General features: G+C 32.1%; 1 long non-coding RNA gene across 1 annotated transcript; it reads left to right on the plus strand.

The window, feature by feature from the left end:
- The first annotated feature begins 6,532 nt into the window (after positions 1–6,532).
- LOC114168922 lies at positions 6,533–10,098 on the plus strand. The gene is made up of 2 exons (XR_003600788.1): positions 6,533–6,873; positions 9,766–10,098. It is a non-coding gene; the product is annotated as an uncharacterized LOC114168922 (long non-coding RNA).
- Positions 10,099–18,554: the final 8,456 nt, after the last annotated feature.

Consider the following 18,554-nt stretch of genomic DNA (forward strand, 5'->3'; position numbering starts at 1 on the left):
AATATTATTATCGGGAACATTTACTTCTAATTATTAAAATAATATCTTCCCTGATTAATAAATCAATGAGGCACATCACATAAGCGTAAATGCAATATACTTATTCAAATTATTATAAAAACATATTGCTCATAATATTATACCTTTCTCTAAAAACAGAAATTATAAAATGTCATTTTCTGACATGTCATGTGAAAAGTGTAAATAGCAAACAGTAGGGTGAAAATATGTATAAAACATTTGGGCTCATGAGAAGGGTGTGATAATTAAAAACAAATTAGATTCTCCCTTCTTTTTCTTCTTTTTTTTCTTTTTCTTTTTTTCTTTTTTTTCATGGTAGAATTAAAGTTAAAAACCTAACATATTTTTATTTTATTTTATTTTTTATTTAACAAAACAAAATGCATTCACCCAGACGAAATTAGGTATTGACAGTTGTCCCACTTTACTTAGATTTTAATAGATAAGATGAAAGTGAAATTTTCATATTATCATAGTAAAAGATAAATAAAGATAAAAACACTAATTTCGTTCGGGTTTCAAAAAGAAATATAGACGAAAAATAAAAAGAGTGAAAAAGAGTCAAACATATTTAAAGGTAGACATGACCACACCCAAGGGGAGGGTCTCCATCCGAACGAGAGGAACTCAGTGACCATTACCATGTAGAGGTCCCTAGGTGACATAAGAAAACAATGACCATTGCATCGTAGAGGGTCTTAATTTAAAGAGATCGATGATCATTGCCTCGTAGAGGGCCTCGATGTACCAAAAGAAAATATGAACTCGACCATTGCCTCATAGAGGACCGATATACCAAAAGAGAACTTGAACTCGACTATTGTCTCGCAGAGGACCGATATACCAAGAGAAAACCTAGACTCGACCATTGCCTCGCAGATGGCCGATATACCAAAAGAAAACCTAACTCGACCATTGCCTCGCAAAGGGCCGATATACCAATAGAAAACCTGGGCTCGACCATTGCCTCGCAAAGGGTCGATATATCAAAAGAAAACCTGGGCTCGACCATTGCCTCGTAGAGGACCGATATATCAAAAGAAAATCTAGGCTCGACCATTGCCTCATAGAGGGCCGATATACCAAAAGAAAACCTGAACTCGACCATTACCTAGCAGAGGGTCGATATTGAAATGAAAGTTTGCAACCATTTTGTGAAGAGGGTTCTACTATGAAATCAACATGTGAAAGTCAAATTGAACTTTGTGAGAAACAAAACGCATGAATGAAAGAGACTCTGTTTTTTTCTTGATAGATTATGTGAACATTGTATGTTAAAAATCCAGATGGGAAAACAATGAAACCCAAAAAGTTGCCCCAGGTTAGAAACATGAAGAATAAGATATGACTCAGATGGATTTGTGTAGGAACCATGATTAACACATCAACAAAGTGAAAAAAACCTTACCAACACAGAAACAAGGTGTGGAAACCTTGACAAGGTGTAGAAACCTTAACTAACACAAAAACAAGGTGTGGAAACCTTGGCAACACAGAAAGGTGCAGAAACCTTGACTAATACCAAAAACAAGATAAATTTGTGCTTGAGGGCTACACAAAACTAGGCTTGAGAGTTATACAAAACTGAGCTTGGTGGCTAGATAAAGTGGGCTTGGGCTACACAAAACTGGGTTTTAGGGTTAGACAAAGCTAGGCTTGGGGTGGCCAGATGAAACTGGGCTTGAGGCGCCAGTGCAAAACTAGGCTTGGGCCAAACTAAATTGGGCTTAAGAGACCGAATAAAACTAGGCTTGAAGGGCCAGTGCGAAGTTGGGCTTAGGCCAAACTAAATTGGGCTTGAGGTGGCCAGATGAAATTGCGCTTAAGGGGCCAGTGTGAAATTGGGATTAGGGGCTAGACAAAACTAGGCTTGAGGTGGCCAAATGAAGCTGGCTTTAAGTGGCCAGTGTGAAACTAGGCTTAGGGGCTAGACAAAGCTAGGCTTGAGGTGGCCAGATAAAATTGGGCTTGAGGGGCTAGTGCGAAGCTGGGCTTGGGCCAAACTAAACTGTGCTTGAGGTGGCCAGATGAAACTAGGCTTAAGGGGCCAGTGCAAAACTAGGCTTAGGGGCTAGACAAAACTAGGCTTGAGGTGGCCAGATTAAACTGGCTTAAGGGGCTAGTGCGAAACTGGGCTTAGGGGCTAGACAAAGTTAGGCTTGAGATGATTAGATAAAACTGGACTTGAGGGGCCAATGCGAAACTTGGTTTGGGCCAGACTAAACTGGGATTGAGGGGCCAGATGAAACTGGGCTTAAGGGGCCAGTGCAAAACTGGGCTTAGGGGCTAGACAAAGCTAGGCTTGAGGTGACCAGATAAAATTAGGCTTGAGGGGCCAATGCAAAACTGGGCTTGAGGGGCCAGATAAAACTGGGCTTGAGGGGCCAATGCGAAATTAGGCTTGGGGGCTAGACAAAGCTAGGCTTGGGGGCTAGACAAAGCTAGGCTTGGGAGCTAGACAAAGCTAGGCTTGAGGGCTAGAGAAAGCTAGGCTTGAGGGTTAGACAAAGCTAGGCTTGGGGTGGCCAGACAAAACTGGGCTTGAGGGCTAGACAAAGCTAGGCTTGAGGGACCAGATAAAACTGGGCTTGAAGGTTAGTGCGAAGCTGGGCTTGGGCCAAACTAATATGGGCTTGAGGATATATGAATGAAGAGGACCATCAATCCGAGAAACATCAAAGAAGCAAATTTTGTATCTTTCTCATTTTCATCATTTCGAAACAGAAGATTCGACAACCGTTCATGTGAATGAAGAGGGTTTCGGTCCCAAAAGTGACAAGAATTTATTTTCATTTCATGAAAAAGAACTATGATGCATGCACATGATGCATGAAGATTAAAACATGTTATGAATTTTTCTTTTTGAGCATTTAGATTATTTATGCATGCATGAATATGCTAACATAGTTTGATATGTGCATGAATATGCTAACATAATATGATATGTGCATGAATATGCCAATATGATATATGCATGAATATGTTGGCATGCATGTGACTCTCTTTTTTTCTTTTTGAACCAAATACTACATAAAACCTAATTTTGCTAACATATGTTTTGATATTTTTTTTGTTTGATATTTTTTTCTTTTCACAAAAATGAATGATGTATATATGATTAGATATGAATCTATGCATGAAGCATAGCCTCATGTATTTTTCACCTTTTACATTGTATGAAACTTATTTCAATTGATCCCCAATTTATTGTTATTTTTAGATTTATGGAATTCTTCTGTTTTGATTTTTTTCCTTTGAAATATATTCCTTGGTCTGATCAATTTATTGAGAAACTCTTTTTTGTACCATTGTTTTTTGAACACTATTTGAGTGACATACATGAAATTGCCAAAGTTCTTGGAAGGGCTTAGATGAGGTTATTGACTAAGGAGTTACCCCAATTTGATAGTTAAGATTTAAGTTCAGGACATGAGGTGTGTTTGGGCTTGTCCCAGTTGTTGATAAAAAAAAGATGGAGACTTTAAAATCTGCCCCAATTTGAGGGTATAGATTGGTCTCAGGGTGCAAAATGTGTTTGAGTTTGCCGTAGTTGTTGATAATATGAGAATGTTGAAAATAATTGGAGGCTTCATACTAGTTGCCCCAATGTAAGTCTGACAATCAAAGTCAATAATTTTCCAAATTCAAGATATCTGACTATAATGTATGAACAAGTAAACTATCTCCCCAATTTATTTCAAGGTGAGAATAATGAGTAATGGTAGGAGAAAGGTCGATCAAAGTTTAGGCTCAAAGAAGAAAATATGATAGGAAACAAATGAAGAATGAGAGGATGAGAGGGCATGACCTTGATTTAACTTGACAACTCGTGCTAATTTTGATCTCTATGGAAACAGGTTAACCAAAATAAACTGCCCTAGTGTTTGAAAGAAAATCTTTGAACACCTTTTTTCAATCTTTTTTTTTTACAAACCTCTTAACATGACAAAATATTTTCCTCTAAATTAAAGTTTTTGAAAAACAACAATTAATCATTGATTTGTGTGGACTTTATTAGGCTTGTATTGTGGCCAAGGCTAAGGGATATAAAAAAAATGGATAGTGAAGGCTCATAATAGATGGTATAAAGGTTATTTAAAACAAGGGTCTTTATCTAACATTACATCTAAAACTCATTTGACTACCTTTGTTCACCACTTTTTTTCCACTTTCCAACTCTTGTTTCTCTTTTTTTTTTCTTTTTTTGCATAACCAATTTTTTTTGTCTTTCCAAACTTTTTTTATTTTTTTTATTGGTGAATTACAAGTCAAATGAAATAGATGCAAACATTATGTTAACTTCAGTGGGAAGGTGACCTTTGTTCAGGATAATTAGAAAGAAATTTTGATTTTTTATAAGCTCAAAATGGGTAACAAAGGAAAATCATTTTTTTCTTGATAAAGAAACATGGCCACACATCATTTCAACTCATGATTGTTTTAATTTCAAAAGCTTTAATCTAAGGGGGGAAAATCACATTAGAGTTTGCCCTTTATTTGTCCTTACTTTTTTTGTATTATTTTCTATATTTTTGTTGTCTTAATTTTTGCCTAGACTACCCTCTTGGGTTTTCAGTCTAGCAGACTTTTCTTCATTTTTTTCTTTTTTTTGTCTGTGTTCAAAGACTTACTTCAATTTTTATTCATTCTAAGGCACATGTCCCTTAATGATGACCCTCTATGGAATACAAAGAAAAGGTTTATGGGAGAAAGGTGAGGTAAAAGAGGATGGGAGAGGAAATGAATTTGAGCAATTTCATGTACACAAATTAGAGCGATGTTTCAAAATTATGTCACTTTTCATAAAAAATTATCCATTTATTCAACTAACTGATTTGACCAAAGAATAATTTATTTTCTCTTTTTATGTTTTTTTCACTATTCGCAAGATTCCATGAATTTATTAACAAAAAATGGGAAACAATTAATTTTGAATTTATTATAGTGAAACTTTTTTTTTCAAGATGTGGTGTTGATGCATGTTATGTGTTATGCAAAGTGACATGAGAATGCAAGATGCTACAAATTCGAAAACTACCTATACACATGCATGTGAGTGTATGTATGGTATGTACTATACAAGGTGACATGAAAAAAACAATGGGATGAATATTATGCATTATAGTGGATTCATGTTACGTGTCAAGTGAATGTAAAAATGTTATTTACCTTAAAATTATATGCATGGTACCATGCATGAATGAAGACAAGATGTGGATGTAATGCATGTATGCGCCTCGAGATGCCCTTATTTATACGTTGATGCAAATATGACATAGTTGAAAATTAACCACTTAATTCGATAAAAATGAAAAGATTAAAAAAATAAAGAAATAATGCACGCTCCCTTTATGTCCTAGAAGGTGTAGAGAAAATCTATTTTCTGGTCTATGGGCTTTTATATGATTCTTTCAAGGATCTAAATTATCTCACAGGCCTCTAGAGCTGAAGTCAACTTCAAGACATAATCCACAACGATAGGCAAAGTTGACCCATGGACTAGGGACCAAATTGACACCTCTACTTTCAGGGGAATTGCAACCCCTTGGTAAAACCATTAGTGGGGTTAAAACCCCCAAAAACGTCAAATATAACCCTAACTAAAAATAATTATTTTTATAATGGTGTGTGAAACTAGACATTAATATGTATAACATTTTTTATGTTTTACAAATTTTCTCCAAATTTAGAATACATTCATATTTGTGAAAATTTATATTATAACCAATGAAAAATATTGTAATACACAAGCCATGTATTATGTACTTGTGTCCTTAATATATAATTCAAAATACTTTAAATTAGTAGAACTAGCCTACTAACGTGCATTTTTACATTCTTATTTTATTGTAAGAAAATAAATTCGATATTTGTATATTTAAGGAGAATATATTATTTAATAAATTAAATTTAAATTTTACATTTTAATTTCGTAAAATTTACTTATGGGAAAATTGTATTAGTTAACTTATGGAAATTAATAATATCATTCAGGAATATATATATATATATATATATATATATATTATCATTTATTATAAAACATTTTGTTACTATTTATTATATTTATTTGTATTATTTATTTATATTATTGTCATTTATTATAAAATATTTTGTTACTCTTTTTATTATATTTATTTCTATTATTTATTGTTATTTATGTTTATATATTTATTATTGTATATATATTATATATATATATATATATATATGTCAACACCCAATTTCGTCCGGGTAACAATGATAAAAATAATAAATAAAAAATATTAATTAATTAATTAAAGTTCAATCGAGAAGAATAAATAAATAAATAAATAATAAAAAAAAGGAAAAATATGTTTTAGTTCGAGAAAAAAATAAATATCTATGTTTATTTTTTTATTATTATTTTTTTATTTTTAATTTAATTTTGTTTTATTTATTTATTTGGGCTTATTATTTTATTTTCCTTTCTATTATTACAGCTCCATTTTTGTTTTACGTCTCTCATTCTAATTTAATAAAAAAGGAAAAAACAACAAAAACAACAAAAACAAAAAAAAGAAAAGGAAAAAGGGAAAGAAAGAGATAACGTAAGGTGTCTCTGTTATCAGACCCATGCCTGCTATGCTATCATAGTTTTGTATTGGGAATAATCTGTGGCATGGTCATGATGACTAAAGGAGCAGGAAGCAACATCTGCTCTCAACCTTATCCCAAATTTCGAGATTGGAAGGTGGAAATAATTTCATAATAAAAAGGGGAGATTCATATGCTGTAGGGGTTGGAATAGATTGCATTACAGAGCGTAAGAACAACAGAGGGGAGCCATTTGATCAGGGAACTTTCGTTTGACAATAGGGACTGTAAGAGGTAAGTTTTCCATCCGAATACTTGAGTGTTTGAGATGAAACTGATGTTGTTGTGTTGTGCTTGAGAATGAATAAAATGTAGTTGTGTATATTGAATTTTGTGTGTCATTTATTTGGTTCATTGAATCTACATACATTAGTACATTATCATTGTTTGAATCCTCCGTTATCACCCTCGATTGAACCCTTCGACCCTCACCATCACCATACTGCCAAACCAGAATCCAAACACACAGAACACCATAAACAGTTATGTTTTATGGAACACATCCACACGTAGCTGCCATTTTCATTCTCGGTTTTTCTCCACTCCACTCACCCAAAACAGCCCATCCCACACGATCACCAACGGGCATCATCACCTTCGCCTGCGCGTTACACCTGCACAAATACACACAAACACCAAATTCCTCCATTGTCATTTTCACACCCAACCACAAAAACATAGACCCAAATTCCAGTGCCAAACGCTTAAGCCTCATATACCCCAGTGCCACCGGCCATTCGAAGCTTTAAACGGAAGATGCGCTACCGGTAGCGACCTTGGGTGTCGCACAGAGGTCGTTCGAGACGATATGCGAAGAGAAAGCAAAGGCCGAGCACTCCAGGGTTCTCGACGACGACGCCCCCAAGAACAGGATGTCGCTGGTGATGTCTTCGACGGCGGTGACGCGATGCAGCGGCCACGGGTATGGCAGTTCTTGGTTGCTGAGCGAGGAGCAGACGCACCCCAGCGACTCTAAGCGCGAGCGTCGATCTCGTGAGAGAGAAGGAGAGAAGGGTTGGCTTTCGGCGTCGACGGTGACGGCTCCGGTCGTGAATGATGTGGCTGACGACGACTTTAGCTGACGGAGATCGTGTGGCAGCTGGTTCTTGGTTGGCCATAGGACTATTTCGCGTGAGAGGGGAGTGAAGGGTGACGGCGTCGCCGGTGAAGCCTCCGGCAGAGGTTGTTGGTGGCCTGGGGTTGTGTTGGTGGTGTCAAGAAGAAGAGATGCCATGGTGAGGGGAAGAAGCTTTGGCTTCTGTTAGGGTTTTCCGAAAAAGAAAAAGGGAGCTGCAGGCTTTGAACTCTATTACCACGCGTACCCCCTTTTTTACCTCATCCACCCCATATGCTAGGTTGTGTTTCCTCCTTTCTTTTCTTCGTGTACACCCCATTTTTAATCCCTGCACCTCCATTTTGTGTTTTCTTAGCACACCCCTTTATCCTTGCGCACCCCCTGTTTTTAATTTCTGCAGTTTCACACATTCTCTTTATCCCTGCGCACCCCCTGTTTTTGATTTCTGCAGCTTTACAATTTGTGTTACTTGTTCATTTATTGCAGCCCCTTTGTTTCACTACGCATACACCTCCCAATTTTCACTTCCTCGCGCACCTCCATAATTACTAATCCCGCACCCCTGGGTTTGTTTTATACTTTATTTACTACACCCCCACCCTTAATAAACACACTTATTCTCATATTTTGTTTTCTACTTTCATCTTTTAATTAAATTGTCTTTTTTATTATTAATTTCTTATTTATTTATTTATTTATTTATCTTTTATTATTTTATTTATTTTCTTTTCTTTTATTTATAAAAAAATATTTGAAAATTATCAAAAATTGCAAAAAATAGAAAAGTCGAAAAAAACGGGGTAAAAATACCCTCTTTCACTTTATTGTGTCTGTCCGGTCGCTTGCACCGTGTGACACTTATTTTTTAAAAAATACCAAAAATAGTTTCTTTCTCCTTTAGTGTCTGTTCGACCACTCGCGTCGTGTGACGCATATTTTCAAGTAATTCAAAAAACCCAAAAAAATACAATTTTCAAAATACAAAAATATCAACATTTTCAAGCAAAAAGTCTTTTTTTAAAGAACTACGTAACCTGATTTCTCATTTTTAATGAGAATACGTAGGATCAAGGTCAATCCTTTTCGGGCCGAAAAAATAAAAAAATATATTTTTGTTTCTTTTTAATATTTTTGTCTTATTATTTTTGGGGAAAATTAATATTTTGAAAACCACATCAACTTTGTATTTTTAATTAAAGGTATCGCCCTCGGGCGGGCGCGGTAGGGTGCTAACACCTTCCCTACGCGTAATCGACTCCCGAATCCAAAATATGGTTTTTCGCAGACTTGTCTTATCTTTATGGTTTTCCATAGTTTTCCAGAATAACTATGGTGGCGACTCCCAAATCTTTTTTTAAACCCGTTTTCTTTTTCGATTCGCCTTCCCATCGTGATTCCGGTTGTGACAATATATATATATATATATATATATATATATATATATATATATATAATGTTACTATAGCAAAGAAGATCAAATTATTGTTTTTATGATGTCCACATGAAATAAATGGTTTAGAATTAGTAGATCTTAATAGATATAGGTATTTGTCTAAATGTGTTCTCGACCAAGCTAAAATTGTTAAAATTGTCAAATTAATTGATTTGGGTATTAATCTAATCAATTAGGTTATGTATAGAGTGTGACCATTGATTCTACGATCATATTAATTGATTAGGTTATTAGTCTAATCAATTAGGCTATTTTTGGAGTGTGACCATTGATTCTCCAATCATATTAATTGATCAGGTTATTAATCTAATCAATTAGACTATGTCTGAAGTGCGACCATTCATTCTTTAATCATATTAATTGATTAGGTTATTAATATAATCAATTAGATTATTTTGGAGAATGGAACTTAACACTACAATCGGATTAATTGATTAGACTGATAAACTAATCAATTAATTTCGTCAGAAATTTATCCTGGTTAAAACTCAACTTTCTTCATCATTTGTTGGTTACGTTTTTTATAATCAATGATCATATCAATACATACTAGAGGATTCTGAGAGAAAATCAACATTGTTCTTCACTGCTTTTCTAGTTTTCATCAAGACTCCAAGAAGATTGTGTGGTTGAAATGATTGTGCTGTTAAATTATGCATAAGTCTCAGGTGTATTCATTTCATTAGTTTCTTTCATTGTGTTTCTGTATTTATGTCATAGAGGTAGTGATAGGAATAGGTAATTGCATGTAGCATTACCTTGGTTGAAATTCTTAAAGAGTATTTAAAGTGATTGTATATCTAGAGTGTAGGTTTTACATAAGTGAATCTTGTACTCCTAACTCTTTGATATTTTTAGTGAAATTTCTAGCTAGGATGGGTAGAGACCGGATATAGATTCATTTAAATCGAACCTGTATAAATTTGGTTTATCTTATGCTTTTCTTTTATCATCTTTTTTGTACCTTGTTAAATATAAAGGTTCAAACCTATGATTTTTGTATACGCCACGTCAATTGATTAAAGATATTTTAAATCTGTTTAAGTTTAAAATTGAATAAAAATTGTCAAAACCAATTCACCTGCTCTTGACTAGGAAAGATTTGTCCATCTATTTTAACATATAATTTAAAATTAATTATTATATCTATTAAAAATTATAAAATTTTAACTACAATTTTTTTTTCATTATCATTTTTTTATACCTAATAATGCTTTAAATTTAACTTCAAATTTTTAATATACGTAATACTGTAAAGGAATGAAAATTAATAATGTTGAAAATAATTTTAAAATAACATAATTGAGTTATAATAAAATATTTCAAATCAGTAATGTATATTTAAAAATTCTTCGTAACATGTTGTTTAATTAAGTACTGATACTCATTCGTAAAAGAAATTGGGATACAGTAAATATTTTACTTTGAAAACAATATTTCCTTTTAAACTATATTATTTATATTAAAAAAATGTTCTTAACTTTTTGACGTAAAAATCATGATATAAAACATGATGAAGTAAATTTAAATTTTTTTATTATAAGAAAATAAATTTGGTATTTGTAATTATAAGTTGAATTATTATTTAATAAATTAAATTAAAATTTTATTTTTCAATAACACAGAATTTATTTTTCCTTTTTATAGTAACGAAAAATATTTATCAGTTAATTGATAAAATTATAAAAAAAATATTATTAAAGAATAAATATCAATTTTATTATCATTCACTACTAAAAATTTGATTTTTAGCGTCTGTTAAGGGTGAGGTTTAGTGGCAGTTTTAACCACCATCATTTTTATTTCCGTCACTTAATCAACTGACGTAGAATTTAACGACATAAAGGTATTATAATGTCGATTTAATATAATTGTCGGAATAATCACCACTAATACTCTTAAAGTCAGTTATAACTGCCAACAAAATCATAATTTTTTTTTAAAAAAATCATCTAATATTTAGCGGCAATTATAACCGCCAGCAAAATCATAATTTTTTTTTAAAAAAAATCCTCTAATATTTAGCGGCAGTTATAACCACTAGCAAAATCATAATTTTACTTAAAAAAAGTTCATCTAATAAACGCCAGCAAAATCATACTTTAAAAAAAACTATCTAATATTTAACGACAGTTATAAATGCCAACAAAATTATAATTTAAAAAAAAATCATCTAATATTTACCGGCAGTTACAACCACCATCAAAATTAATTTAGAAAGAAAAGAAATCTTCTAATCATTTGTTTTTCCATTTTGATCTATTTGTTTCCCAACTCAAAACTAGTTTTGCATCCCTCCATGAATTCCTTTCTTTCTTTTCTCCCTCTCTGCAACTGACTAAACCAAATTCGGCAAAATTTCAACTTAAGTTGACTCAGCTAAATTTTGCCAATTTCGGCTAGGCTGTCAGTAGGGATGGCAACGGGGCGGGGCGGGGACGAGTTTCACTATCCCATACCCATCTCCATAACAAAAATTCATCCCCATCCCCATACCCAAACCCAACGGGTATCAAACTTTTATCCCATCCCTATCCCCACCGGGTAACGGGTATAATCTCGTACCCATACCCGTACCCGTTTTCTTACTACTTTAATATTAATTTTAATTAATTTTTATAAAATAATAAAAAATTACGGTAAAGGAAACATAATATTATCAAATATTCAATATTAGGAGTATGGTTGTTTCTTCGATATCAAATACTTTGAAATAAATTATAATTGTTTAAATTTTAGATTAGAATACCAAATAAAATTTAATGAGAATCAAAACATTTATTAAATTTGCAAACATTAATGCAACCTAGTTGATAATTTTTTAAAATATTTTTTTTAAAATATAAAAGGAAAAAATATTTTTAAAATAATATAAAAGGAAAAAATATTTAAATTAAAATATATTTTAAATGTTTGTTTACTTCAATTTTTTAAATTATAATGAATCTATTTTTTATACACTAATAAAAGTTATAATACATCACTTGATTAAAATGACGCAAAGAACAAATAATAAATATAACAATAAAATTTTAATATAGATTTTGTATCTTTTGAACCACAATATATGTTGGGTGGTGGTAAAAAGATATTCATGGCAATTACATTAAATTTTTATATTGTAGTAAATAAAAATTATTTATACAATTATAGTGAAAAAATTAAAGTATGATTGTAATGAGTTAGAAAATAAAAAATAATTAGATAAAATTTATCGAAATAGTATTCTACATGATGAAAATAAAAAAAATAAAAAAATAAAAAAATTAACAAATGTTTGTCTTATAAAACAATTTGGAGACTATTGGAAGGAATCACACAAAGGAAAATAAATATATAATTTTTAAAGTATGATAAGATGAAAAATATCTTAGAGATCTAAAAAAACTTTTCAAATATCAACATATATACTCAATGGTTGATAAAAAAATGACGCAAAGAACAAATAGTAAACATAATAAAATTTTATCATAGATCTTGTATCTTTTAAACTCCAATATATGTTGGATGGTGATAAAAAAACATTCATGGCAATTACATTAAATTTTTATATTGTAGTAAATAAAAATTATTTATACAATTACATTGAAAATATTAAAGTATGATTGTAATGAGTTAGAAAATAAAAATAATTAGATAAAATTTATCGAAATAGTATTCTATATGATGAAAATAAACAAAAATAAAAACATTAAAAAATTAACAAATGTATGTCTTATAAACAATTTGGAGACTATTGGAAGGAATTGCACAAAGAAAAACAAATGTATAATCAATGGTATGATAAGACGAAAAACATCTTAGAGATCTAAGAAAACTTTTCAAATATCAACATATATATTCAGTGGTTGAGAAATAACAAAATTTTTTTTAGCGAAATAAAAAAGTTATTCAAATGAAACAAAAATTAATAATAATAAGTAATTTTTTTTTATATTACCTTGTAAATGAAATGTTTATGCTATTAAACACTTAAATTGAGAGTATTAAACATTCTCAGGTGAAAGGAAAATATACAATAAATAAAAATATTAAAAAATAATAGAAATATTCAAATGTTAGACATAAATTTATTTTAATTGACATACATCATTTTAACATAATTACATAAAGGTTATGATAAGATAAAAAAATATATTGGAAATGCGAATGAGTTTCATGACAAACAAAATATTTAGAAAAAATAAAAATATATATATATAAATATAGGGTTACTTAATTAATTGTGAATATTTTAATAATTTAAATGAGGATGGAGATATGGCGAGGACGGGTATTATGATGGGGATATATTCATCCCCATCCCCATACCCAATTGAAAAAATCGGGGATTCCCCATACCCATACCCATACCCAGTCAATGCGGGGATTCTCCGTCAAAACGGGGACGGGTTCGGACAATACCCATGGGGACGGGTTTATTTGTCATCTTTAGCTGTCAGGCGATAGGAGTACCAAGGAAGTCACTAGAACGCGTGGCGCATGGCGGTGATGAGTGACCTGCCAAGCGATAGCCCTTTGTCAAAGGTTTTGCTTGTGTTTAGCGCTTGACGGTGAGAAGGCTCCGCTAGGCGGTCTGCGCTGGAATGTCACCTGACGGCGCTTAAGCAATGCCAGGCGAGAGCGTAGAGTGTAATGTGTTCGTGTGGCTTGCATTTTGTATGTTGTATTGTGGGACTTGGACCAGGAGATGTTTGGGTCATGAGCGGAGAGGTTCATGGCTGGTGGTGTACACGTGATGATATGAGCGGGAAGGTTCATATCCGGATACTCTCGTGTGGGGATACAAGCGAAGAGGTTCGTATGTTTCGTGCTCACACTTGAGAGATGTTGCAAGCGAGGACGTTCGTAGTTGGTGGATCACGTATGTTGGACTACGAGCGAGAGGTCCATTGTGTTGGACTACGAGTGAGGAGGTTCGTAGAGGCAGGAATGATAGTAGTGTATATCCTGGGTCCATGGTCAAAGTAATTACTTGTGTGGAGTGGATGCGCGTGATCTACAATGCTTCAATGATACCTTAGAGGTCGGCTTGCTTGTGTTCCTTGAGTTGTGGCTCGGAACGTATCCCCTGAGTTGTGGCTCGGGATAGGGGCTAAGCACGTGACATTTCTTGAGTTGCGGCTCAGAATGGCATCCCTCGAGTTGTGGCTCGGGATGACGGATGAACACAAGGAACTCTTGAGTTGTGGCTCGGGTTGGTGAGTGTTGCTGGTGTGAATGTGCGAGTTGTGGCCCGTACGACAGGTCCAAATAGATTGCCCTCCTTGGTATGAGACCAACAAGTTTGGTAGTCTTGGGATGTTACGAATGATATTCGTATTGGGAACTCCACTTGGCATTACAGAATGTGGTTTGTAGCATGGCTTCCCGCACGTGTTCTGCCAATTGTGGCTGGTTGGTGTGGCAGTAAGACATCTTAAGGTATTAATTAGAAGACGTAGAACACGGGTAACGTGGTGGTGGTCATGTGTTATGGAATCAAAGGATGGAAATTCCTTTAATGTGTTCGTGTTGTTATAATTGTTTCATATTATATGTATGGTTTAAACTGTTAGCTCACCCTATCTGCTTGTGTTTTGGCGATGATCGTGTACACAGTACAAGAGAGCAGATGATGTTGCAGGTGGATCTGGTGAGGCATAGAACTGGAACGTGGGCTATCATGGGAACATTTCTGCATAGAGTTTATTTTATGAATTTTAAGGTTTCTCTTGTAATCAATTGAATTATAGAAATTGGTATTATTATGAGACAGTTTTGATAATATATTGAATTTTATAATAATTGGTTCTGAGGTGGTTTTTGTTATGAAATAAAGTTTTTATATTTTCTGTGTTTTGGAAAATGGAGCTTAATAAATGAGGTTTTAATATTAATATCATATTTTATTAATTAAATTCGTAATATCCGAACGGGATGTTACAAACATCATTGAGTGAAAATACTAAAAGGTGATGGAAAGATGAAATTGATTATCTCAGTGCTTTACTAATTACCTAAACATTAAAAATAAATAAATAAATAAATAAATAATAAAGTATGAAGGAAATATAGAAACATTAATCTTGCAATGGTCCAACAAAATATTATGAGTACCTTGTTACACCCTGGAACTAAATCCTAGAGAATTTTTATTCTCCCACTGATTTTTATATCCTGGAAAATCAAGTGGTGTTAAGTGGCATGTTTGGAAACAAATAATTAATATAAACAAAAGAAAGAAAAAGAGAATGTCTAATCGTAATATAGGAATAATTTTATTCAGTCAAAGTATACAATTTACTAATTTACTGCTTAGTATAATTGTTTGTTAGACACATTGATAAATACTATACAAAGAAAAAAAGTACAATATATATACAACAACACCATTGGGTATTCTCTACTATTTATGATTTGCATCACTTAAGGAATTTTACCAAGCAATTTGAAATGAAGAGTGACCATTGACTCCCAACACATTGAAGATGAATATTCTTGACAAATTAAATACTATAGTATCTACATATGTTTGAATCTCATCAAATAAATTAGATAATCTAATTTGTAATAACTTTTTTGGCATGTAAACTAGACATAACCAAACTAAATGAAAGTTATAAATGGGAAAGAAGTGAAAAAGTTATAATGCTTTATAATCCAATGGCACCGATGCATAATAAACACATACAAACAAACTATGAGAGCAAACAAAAAGCCAACCTTGTTTGTGCCATAACGTTGAAAGGCAAACAAGCCAATTAATATGATGCATGCACTGGAACTTCTACATCTATCAAGTTTTACAAGTGTTATTAGTGAGTCATGCGACCTATGTGTCAGATAAAGGACAAGTGTAGCATCGAAGTTCTAAATGCACATAAAAGAAAAACTAAATCAAGTAAATTCACAAGCTTATGATGAACAACAACTATTTTTATGATATTATCCTTCCTTTTAAGATCTTTGCACATAAACAACATAAAATTTTGTGATGACATGTAAGTCCACTTTAGCCTTGTGGTAGTCCCAATTCCCGATCTAGGAAGCAATAACAATTTGACTAGAGCATTTTCCATTTCCATATAAGATATGCTTAAAATCTAAGTCTAGTCATATCTTCAACAATATCTAACAATCCTCTGTGAACCTTTCACATCAAAGACATGGTTTGTGAATAATACCAATATTGCTTGATATTCTTGGAGCATCAAATATTGATGTAGAAAAGCTTAAGATTACAATAGGTGTTGTCAATACGAAAATTTATTTATCAACATAATTTAAGTTTCAATTAATGTCTAAAATTAATCACTAAAACTTGACTATTATCAAAGCAATCCAATTAGATAAGCTTTTTTCCATGAACTGGAATAACCATAGTTGAAATCTTTGAACCTCAGTTCTGCATCTGACAATATAGCATCAAGCTTCTAGGGAAAAGTATCCATGTGCCTCAAATCGCCCACTCGGATGCCATTGCGGTTAACCTTGCTGGAATAGCAGGGTCCAATGCCTTTATTGGTGGTGCCGATGAAAGACTTAGATTGAAATTAGATGGAAATGATTATGGAAAAACATAACCGAATACAAGAGAATAAAAGAGGGAAAGAGAAATGAAATGGATATAAATCGAAAATTGAAAGCGAAAGAGAACGAAAAACATCAATGGCGTTCTTGAGCTTTGCGCTAAATCTAATACAAAAACACATAGTGATTGAAATTAGGGATTATGAAAACTTCAAAAGAAAATCTAATATGAAGAGAAAAATAACTTACGGGAGCGAAAATCAACTTACTAAGAGGAGAAAAACACTTCGGGAAAGAAAATTGCACAAGAAGAAGAAGATTTACAAACAACTTCCATGGGAGAGAGGATGACTTCTAGAGAGAAAGAAGATACTTTCTTGCAGAATTAAAAATGACCTAGGTAAAGAAGAGATTTAGCTATGTGAAATACTTTGCAACGAAAACGCACCAATAAACTGATTTAGGCGCCAAATACTCTTGCTATAGTACACACATTTAAAATATCTCGTTAGTTGTGAACTGACTATAAATTTATATGATTTTTTAATTTCTTTTAACTTAGTGGCATTTCAATTAAACTGCCACTAAACTAAATAAGTGACTCTAAAAACTATTTTTTCTGTAGTGATTTATTATTATGTATTGTGAAGCATTTTGTTATTATTATTTATTGTTTATATTTATTATAATTTATTGTTATTTATATTTATATATTTTTTGTCATTTATTATTGTTTATATATATATATATATAATTTAAATTTAATTATGATATCTAAAAAAATATAATTTTAACTAAAAAAATTTAAATATTTTAATTATCATTGTTTTTATAGCCAAAAATATATAAAATTTATCATATTTAACTTTTGAAATTCTCAACAAATAAATGAAATTCATCAATATCTGAGACTTCTTCTTATGTTTGAATAGGTAATTTAATTGTTCAATTGGTTCAACCTCTAGACATTTCAGGTTGTTATCATGATAAAAGCTCAATATACATATTAACATTGAAATTGAAATGCATATTTATATATTGAGTGACAATTATTGATCTCTAGCACCTTTCATTTGTAGTAATTACAAATATTAAGTAACTATTTGAAGTTGAATGATCAAGATTATACATCAACTATATATTTTTCAACAGTAAACTTTTATTTTAGTTGTATTAAGTTAAACTTTTTTTTTCTTTGTACTAAATTGTTACGTTTGTATTAAATCTTCACATGTTTAAAATAATGGAACTCAATTATTTTAATTACATAATACTTAAGTATAAATAGAAATTTCATAAATGATTTTTATTACTTAAAACATTTCATCTCTCTAAGAACATGTTCTTTAGAGCTCTCTTTCGTCTCTGTACAATTTCTAATTGTGTGATCATCTCTTTGAAGATTGGAGACTGCCTATGTGATCCTTGCGGTGAGATCTTCAAGTTCATACAATCAATTTCTCAAATTGAGTAAGTTGATTTTCAACTCTTTCTTTGTAAAAAAAATTTAATCTTTGCATGCGTCTCTCATTGAGGTTGCACGTGTTCCTTTAGTTTTATGTTTGGTTTGCTATTGATCAATGATCACGAGTATATGATCTGATCATTTTTCTAGTATTTCTATTTGTAGATAGAGTACCTTGTGGCTTAGGAAAGGTTTTGGCATTGTTAGAGTCCGTTGAGGAATTTCACCATGTAAGGGAAGCTATTTGTATTGTTTTATCTTATAAACATGTTGAAATCACTAACATCATGATTTTACTATGAATTACCTAAATGATTGAACTATGTGATGGGTTTCACTTGTTGAATTGGGAGTTATATCTCTAAGTGTTGCATAATTTAGGTTGTATGATGAAGTCTTGAAATGGTGTT

Source organism: Vigna unguiculata, chromosome 11, assembly GCF_004118075.2.
Source record: "Vigna unguiculata cultivar IT97K-499-35 chromosome 11, ASM411807v1, whole genome shotgun sequence".
Taxonomy (NCBI): Eukaryota; Viridiplantae; Streptophyta; class Magnoliopsida; order Fabales; family Fabaceae; genus Vigna; species Vigna unguiculata.